Genomic DNA, 8,552 nt, shown 5'->3' with positions numbered 1-8,552 from the left:
AACAGAGAACTATAGCTGTAAATATTTAAGTTAAGAAAATTTGGAGGGAAATCAAATTTTGAAAAGGAATGAAGGATTGCTAAAAAAAATTTGAAACAGGGGTGCAGTGAAGGGGAGGCATGGGGAAGTCATGTATTGTTTGTTTATTTGTGTGTTTGTTGTTTTATGAAAATTAATAAAAATTATTTTTTTTAAAAAAAAAAAATGTTTTGCCTTGTTATGTACTAAGCTTGGATCCTAGAACAATAGGCAGGTCCTAAAATGCAACAACTGACTGGCTTGTAGGAGAAGACCAATCAGGCTCCAGGAGGGAAGCAGAATCAGCCTATTAGGCTGGTAGGATCATAGAATGCAACAACTGATTGGCCTGCAGGAAAAGACCAATCAGGCTCCAGGAGGGAAGCAGAATCAGCCTATTAGGCTGGTAGGATCATAGAATGCAACAACTGATTGGCCTGCAGGAAAAGACCAATCAGGCTCCAGGAGGGAAGCAGAATCAGCCAGTCAGATGGGACTCATTGTGTAAATATTGAATAGAAAAGCCTGAGGTTTGGGGGGCAATTCAATCACTGTTTTACAAGCTGCAATAAAGAGCATGAAATCACTGCAGGACTCTGAGTATATGTCATGGCTTTTTATAGTTCTCCATTTTGATCCAATCCCAGTACGTTGTTTCCTGGATTGAACAAAGTAGCAATTCTCCCTCTAACTCCTTCCAAACACAACATCTCCCATTCAGTGATATTTTCCATCAATGAGTAGAATTCTTCTTATTCTTCTCCTTCTTCTAGAAAAATGGTGACATATGGGAGGTAAAATTCCTGCCAAAGGTGATTTTTTTTATTTCAGAAAAACTGGGGGGGTGGGATTTCTTACTGTCCCACATCCCCCCATTTTCCTGGAAGTAAACCCCATGATGATATCGCTTTCCTGGATTGTTAGGGGAAAACATGACTGGGAAAGATGCAGGTCACCTCTACAGTCAAACTCCATTACTTATGTCCTGCTTTCAAAATGAAATTCAGAGAAGAAAAACGGGCCATGTATGTACAACCCTGCATATTTACTTAACACCGAAATCACTGATTGGAGAGCGCTGGGGAAATGTTTCACTGTGATTAAAATTTAGCTAGTGCTATGCATCAAAACAAAAGATGCTCCCCCACCTCTGTATCCTCTCAAGTCTTTCCTAAGTCAGCTTCAATTAATTCCTTAGAAAACAAAAATGGGGGTGGTGAGAGGCAGTGTGCTCATGATGGCATTGGTGTGGCTGTGTGTGATCCCACTTGCAATACTGTTTGTGCCGCCAAACGGTGCAGGGTGGACGTACCCCATTGTTTCCAATCAGTGCATATCCCATATCTTCCTGTTGAAATCTTGTAACCTTTGATACCACAAACGCTCCCCCCTCTCTGTGTGTCCTGTTCTGTCGAGCTATAGCACAAGAGTACCCCTCCAGATGACAACAATGTGTTTACGCTGGAGAAGCATTGCTAACATCAAATAAAGTGGAATGGTGTGTGGACAAAGACATGCTGAAGAAACCACCTGCCTTAATGCCCACCAGTGTGGAGGGGTCAAAGTTTTTCGACTGCTAGAACACTAGGGGAATCCAATCTGCCTCTGAGAAAAGGGACTAAAGAGGCACTGCCATATGCTTCTTTTTATTTTATTTTTTACTAGTAATTGTTTATAAATGGTTTCCTGAAAATAACTTTCCCTGGCATTACTATATTTGGCATTACTATATAGTTTTCTGTTTCTTCAGCTTTGATGGATATGCTTCAGTTCCGAGCAGTCAAACAGCCCTGACCAGTGCTCCAATGGGCTGTCAATACAAATGGCAGCGCACCACCTAGCCCTGGCTGCTAATTCAGAGTGGAATGACACATTGTGCTTGGCATGGGTCCACAGCAGAAAATGAAACACCACCCTGTGCTACAGAAGGTAAAGTTCCCCATAATGGAAAAGGTCACGTACCCCATGCTATAACATGGTCACAATGTGATATTCCTCACTTATGTCATTCACTAGCAAGGATGGGGAAATCTCAAGTAAAAGGGGTGCTACAAAATATGGCAGAAAATACAAGCTTGACTCTGGGATGCCAGTTTGAGTGGCAGCTCTGTGTCAAGTGTCATGGGTAGTTCCACCCTAACATGGTGTACAATCCACCAAGGCTGTGTACACACTATACCTTTGAATACTCTTTTGAAGCATATTCTTTCCCTTGAAGGGTTCTGGGTGCTGCAGTTTACACTTCACAGAGTTGCAATTGCCAGCAGCCCCTAAGAAACTACAGTGCCCAGATATGTACTTCCAATGTGCTTTAAAGTCTTAGTGAATATGCAGCCAAAGAAGTAGGTTCCCAGTGTATTGTGCCCCAACATCCTATTGTGATGCTGTGAAAGGCACCTAAAAAACACCAGCTGCCGTGCTTATGATGCAGCTCCCCCTGGCTTGCAGGCCAATTAAGTTTACCTAAAGGCATAGCCTGCTGTGCAGAGTAGATGTCCTCCATCAACGGTTTTGTGTAATGTGACTTATAAATCTGAATCCAGCGTCACTGAAACCTTTCATTTTGTTAATGTTAAAAGAGTCTAGATAGAAGTGGATGAATTAGACAGAACTTGCATCTGTGTTTGGAGGTGGGGGTGGAAGGGAGAAATGGGACGCACAAAACATTCTGATATTCAGAGGCAGGTCAATAGGATGCTTCCCTAGCTATTGTCCTATCTGCAGATTCACAATACCACACTGATGAAGAGTAGCAAAAACCCTTGTATCCAGAATGTTAAGGCTTATGAGTTAAATACACATGACTGAGGGAGCCAGTTCCTAAACTGCATCACTCTTTAGAAACAACGATAAAATCAATAGCACTTGTAAAACAAATATAGATATTAGATAACTCCATCATGCATCTGGACAGGCTTGCTGAAATGGAAGGTTTTGTCAGACAAGTTCAGCCAATGGCCATTAGCTATGATTGCTAAATGGAAGCTTTAAGTGAGGGGTGGGAAACCTTTGGCCCTTTAGATGTTGCCACTCCAGCTCCCACCAGCCCCACCCAGCATGGCCCAATAGTCAGGGATGGTAGGAATTGTAGCCCAACTCCACCCCAGAGGCAGGATACCTCTGAATACCAGCTGGGAGCAAATGGGAAGCAAATGGCAAGGCTGTTTCTGCTTACAAACTTCTCAGGAGTAAGAGGCTGGCTTCTTTGAGGAGCAGGATGCTGAGCTAAATGAACCTTTGCATTCTTTGTGCTAGATCTGTCTGGAGTGCAATCCCACTGCTGTTGCGGCTGCAACAACAACAGCACATACCACCACCATTTCCTCAAAGCTGTGCACTGGCATTTTTTCATCATCTTTTTTTACACAGACATCCTTCCCTGCACACATTATCTCCTGGCGTTTTGAAACAGGATGACTCTTCATTTTCCATTCCTTATTAATTTTCCAGACCTGTGCATGGGTGACAGAAATTGATTGCATTTGGAGGTGGTGGGAGGATGAGAGAGCCTTTTATGGAGCTGCTGGGGCATAAGAGGGTGGGAGGAGGCATGGAAACAGCCTGCAAGCCAAAGGTAGGAAGAGGGCACAGCAAATTAACCAGAGAAACCCCACAGTTGAAACCAAAGGGTGACACTCTTCTTCTCTCCCTCTTGATCTTAATTTCCTCCCCTTTACATATTGTAACACCAATAATAACAAAAAGAAAGTAGCATCTAAAGAAAGCACAGAAGTGGTACCTTTAAGTTTAAATAATAGCTATTAATGACAAATCAATACTTAAATGTATGCTTGTTAATTGGCCTATTAATGTAAGATAATCATTCCTTTTAGAAATATATCATCCATTATATATATGAATGATCTATAATCAATATATAGCGAGCAACCAGCAACGTATGTGCTTCTGGGGCCATTCCAATGGCAGTGCAAAGTGCTTTACAGCTTGTCTTTTAACTTTATGAAAAAGATGCAGGGATGTGTTCTTTAGAGATGGGGAACCTGTGGCCCTTCAGCTATTGCAGGACTCCAGCTCCCTTCAGCCCCAGTGGGAGTTCAGAGTCTAACAACACCTGGAGTGCCAGAGGCTCGCCATCACTATTCTAAACACAACTTGGCAGTTTGGTGGCAAAGTCAGGACTTGAGTTCTGGGCTCCTGTTCCAGAGTAGGAAAATTGGACCTTTAAAATGGGATATAAAAAGGGAATGGTGTGGGGAAAGAGTAACAGTCAATGGGCCAAAAGGGCACATTTCCTAGGAATGTTTACTCTGAAATAACTCTCACTGCATTCAGTGGAACCCATGCCAAGTAAGGAAACAGGATTGCAGCCCAAGTATTGTACTGATAGCCAGTGGTTTGGAAATCAGGGGATTTGGAGAAGGAGATGTTTGTGTGTGGCTACTGCCAGGGCAGTGAGAAGGGGGGAGTGATGCAAGCATGAAGTGCATGTGACCCAGGCATCACTGTGGTGTCATGGGCCCTCATTAATCATTTCCCCCTTAATGAGCCTTTCTGAGCTCCACCTCCCTTAAGTACCAGGAAGGGAGTTTAAATTGAGCTGAAGCATGGGTTGTAAATCATGTTCCATTTACTATTGAAATATGTGGAGTGTTTGCTGAATCATATTGATGCTCTGTCAATGGGAAGTGTATCATATTAATGGTAGCCTGTTGGGCCCAGTCTCACAACAAAGTATGGTGGTGCAAGTGCAAGGCAGCAGGATGCTAATTAATTTCCAAATATTGTGAACATAACCGGAAAATATAAAGGAGACATAGAATCATAGAACTGTAGAGTGGAGGGGTGCCTGAGGGTCATCTAGTCCAACCCCCGGCAATGCAGGGATCTCAACTAAAGCACCCATGATAGATGGCCCTCTGATTAAAAACCTCCAAGGAAGGGAAGGAGAATCCACCTTGTTCCAAGGGAGTCCATATTCCACTGTCAAAAGGCTCTCCCGATCAGAAAGTTCTTCTTGATATTTAGTCAGAATCTCTTATTTTGTAGCTTGAAGCCAATGGTTCAGGTCCTGTTTTTTAAGCAAGGTAGTATTAAGGAAGGTAGGAGAGTATATATTGTTTTGATATTATCCCTCCTCACTCACACTAGAGAGTAAACAGCAGAGCACATTCCCTTAGCAACTTATTGGAAGCAAGTTGATGATTCATTACAATCCTTTGATTAAGCAATCCAGTTTTGCTTCTCCAGTCTGGATTATTCCTGTTAAGTTTCCCCTTTATTGCCCTCTTAAAATAATAATAACACAACAGTTTTCTTTAAAAGTAAGAATAAAGTTTTACTCACATTCAGTTCACAGCAGTAATCTGAAGGCAGGCTTTATCTTATGGTTACAGTGAAAAGAAGTGTGAGCTACATCTCAGACTTTCTGCTTGCGGGCTCCATCCTATGTGAAGGTTGAGCCATGTGCTGGCTAAGAGCCAGGAGAGTGAGAGTACAAGAGTAAGAGTAAGAGTAAGAATCCAAGAGAAAGATGGTTGTGTGGCCAGCGCTTTTATCTGGTCAGCTAGGGTCACACCCATTTACCTGGTCACACACAGAGGGAGGAAGCTCCAGAGCACGTACGGCAGGAAGTCCTCCCTGTCTGGAGCCACATTGCCCTGTGTGTCCATTCTAGGCAACAGGGAAATGTTGTACTTGACTGCTCTAGTAATAATACATCCCACAGGTCCTACCCTCCAGAGCAGGAGAAAACAAGCCTGCTTCATCTTTCATGGGACAGCCCTTTAGATACTTGAAGACAGCCATCATATCTCCTCTCAGACTCCTCTTTTCCAGACTAAACATGCCCAACACCCTCAACCGTTCACCATAAGGCTTGGTTTCCAGACCCTTGATCATCTTGGTCGCCCTCCTCTACACATGTTCTAACTTTTCAATATCCTTCTTAAATTGTGACACCCAGAATGGACACAGGCATTCACACCCATGCTCCAAATATTCTTCAGCATCCTACTTTCCATCTTACCTTTCCTATTCCCTCTGGGAATACTCTATTAAGGGGATTGAAAAAGAAGTCCACACTAAGATCATATTGGCCAGTGACATGATGGTTGAGGACACCTTGTAACAGTCCTGGTCCTATATTGCCAGGTGGACCTACTGTGAGTTGACCCATTCCATACCTGATGTCTGGTACTGCATTTAGAGTTAGGGTGGGATTCCATTGCAGGGGGGTCCACCTCAAGGCTCAGAGGTTCATGTTTTGATATATTCAAGATTAAAATAGCAAAAACTCATAGGAATACTCAGATTATCAAGGAATAGTTGCATGTGGTTTGAAATCCTGTGTGTTTGTGACTGCTTCTGCTGCCCTCCAGTATTGCCACTCCTCAATGGGAGTTTGCGGTTACTGCATGATGCAGGTAATGGGGGAGGGAGGAGATGGTTTAGATTTAGCATTTCTGGAGGTGGCCTTAAGGGCTTATGGGCAAGATGCAGGATGGGAAAGAAGGATGATCAGGAGGTAAGGCTAAGGTAGCATGCAACCTTTCCTTGCAGAGTTTCTATGCCTAACAATTGTGTGACAGGTAGAAAATCAACAGGTAAAGCTTTACAGCCATAGTGATGCACTGATATGGGCATCATCTGTTGAAGGCACACCTGTGCTACCCCTGGTTTTAAAAGGCTGGAGACTTGAGAGGAAAGGTTTAAAGTTTGGGGATGGACAGTGAGGGTTACCAACCTCTTTGCACCAACCTCTGGCCTCTGATTTTATTTGAAGTACAGACCCCAACAGGCCACCTTTCTTATCTCCATGCTCTGAGAAGCTTCCCCTCCTGATTCCTGTATGTAACAGTCTGTTGTTAAAGGCAGGAAATGAGCCAGAGTGCTTGTTTTCTGATCAGCTGGCAGCCCTGCTAGTGGTGGTTGGGGGCTGGGAGGGGAGGTTGGCTGGCTGGCTATGCCAGGCTTATGTTTCCAGTCACCTGTGGGTGAAAATTGCTCTTTCGCAGTCATCTCTCAGTTTTCCTCCCCCGCAGGTGGCCTCCCCAAGGAGGGAGTTTAATTTTCTGGCAAGGAACTTGCGTAGGCTGCAGCAAGCAGGGGAGGAGGAGGAGGGAGACTATCAACTGGTTATTTATTTGAAAGGGGAGATTCTTCGCCTCTGCTGTGGTGGCTCTGTCTGTAGCTCACTCTGTTTTTGCTCTGGCACTTCCTACGCAGGCTGCTGTCCAGGGAACAGACATCTGCATTGTGACGCCTCCGCTGTTTTTGACGCCCTCACTCCCTTACTTCATTGCACACTGCAAATGAATGAGTACTCACCCTCCTACCCCACCCTTTTTAATGTCTGCGACAGCAAGCAGAAAACGATGCCTGCAGAAGGGCCCTCCGGGAGGTAGGCGGGGCAGATAGGTGGGTCAAGACGCACAGGGAGATGTCATGCTCATAGGCTGAAGCATTTCAGTACCTTGGACAGAGCTCGGCACTCTTCATTGGGCCGCGGAGCTCTGTCTAAGGCACTGAAAAGCTTGTTCCAGCTTCCATCGCCTTCTGCCTTTCCTTGGCTCACTCGGCAAAGAAGCACATCACAACCGCAGAATGCACGGAGCTATCCAATCAGTTGGAGGTGGCAGAAAGTCCAGGTGTGTGTCCTGATCTGCTCCTTTGGCCTTTGGAATTCCTACCCAAAGATATTGGGAATCACGCCTTGCATGATCAAATGCAACCTCCATCCAAGGAAGCTGCTGGAGACACATTAATGAAAGTAATAAAAGGATTGGTCATCACCTTTATGGCTTGCTTATGAGGTATCCAGCTGGCCTCCAGATGAAGCTTGTTTTTGCAATACGGGAGCAGGCCTGATTCCCAGTAGCTTGAGGTCACATGAGAGAAGTTTAATTTCTACCTAAGTGGTGCCCTTGAGTGCACCACTTTAGTTTCTTCCATACAGGGAAAGTCTTACTATTCACGGCAAGGGCAGGAGAAGCAGTGCACTGCAAGTGTGGCTATTTTTTTTCTGTGTAGGAAAGCCATTCCTGGTCTTCAGGTGGTGTCAGGAGACCAACTACTGGGTCACAGCCTGAACCAAGGTGGGTTGCAACAGCAACACTGCCACCATAGAGCTATATGAGAGGGAAAGAAAGAAAGAGAGAGAGGGAGAGACAGAGACAGAGACAGAGAGAGAGAGAGAGAGAGAGAGAGAGAGAGAGAAAGAAAGAGGTTCCTAGATGCATGTGCGGGTCTCAGTTCTGAAAAGTGGAAAATTACTAGCCTAGATCTTGCTGATAGGTATTGTATGGGAGGCGCCATGTGTCTCTGGGTGTGGAGACCTATTACATGTCCCACAGTCTTTTCAGAATGCAAGTGCTCTATTCAGTGTTATGGGCTCTAGCTACAAAGGAAGTTGCCCTAGACTTAGACCACTGGTCTCTCTAGCTCTGTATTGGCCACACAGACCAAAGCAGCTCTCCAGGATTTCAGAGAGGACATGATCATGTTTGTTGTGAGTGGGGCCACATTTTTAGTCCCACTCCTGATATGGAGTCTTCTTCCAAAAGCAAAGACAAACC

The 8,552-nt window shown here is 44.6% G+C and overlaps 1 long non-coding RNA gene across 2 annotated transcripts; it reads right to left on the bottom strand.

The window, feature by feature from the left end:
- Positions 1 to 619: 619 nt before the first annotated feature.
- LOC309336274 lies at positions 620 to 7,250 on the bottom strand. Of its 2 annotated transcripts, XR_014153970.1 has the most exons (4): positions 6,966 to 7,250; positions 5,323 to 5,422; positions 4,934 to 5,047; positions 620 to 781 (listed from the first exon to the last, which is right to left on the bottom strand). It is a non-coding gene; the product is annotated as an uncharacterized lncRNA (long non-coding RNA). The 2 variants fall into 2 exon arrangements; XR_014153971.1 differs by lacking the exon at positions 5,323 to 5,422.
- Between the last annotated feature and the right edge of the window lie 1,302 nt (positions 7,251 to 8,552).

This window comes from Podarcis erhardii (genome assembly GCF_964252035.2).
Source record: "Podarcis erhardii genome assembly, chromosome: 2".
Classification (NCBI taxonomy): Eukaryota; Metazoa; Chordata; class Lepidosauria; order Squamata; family Lacertidae; genus Podarcis; species Podarcis erhardii.
Note: the sequence above shows the minus strand (reverse complement) of the source record. Positions and strands in the feature narration are given on the sequence as shown.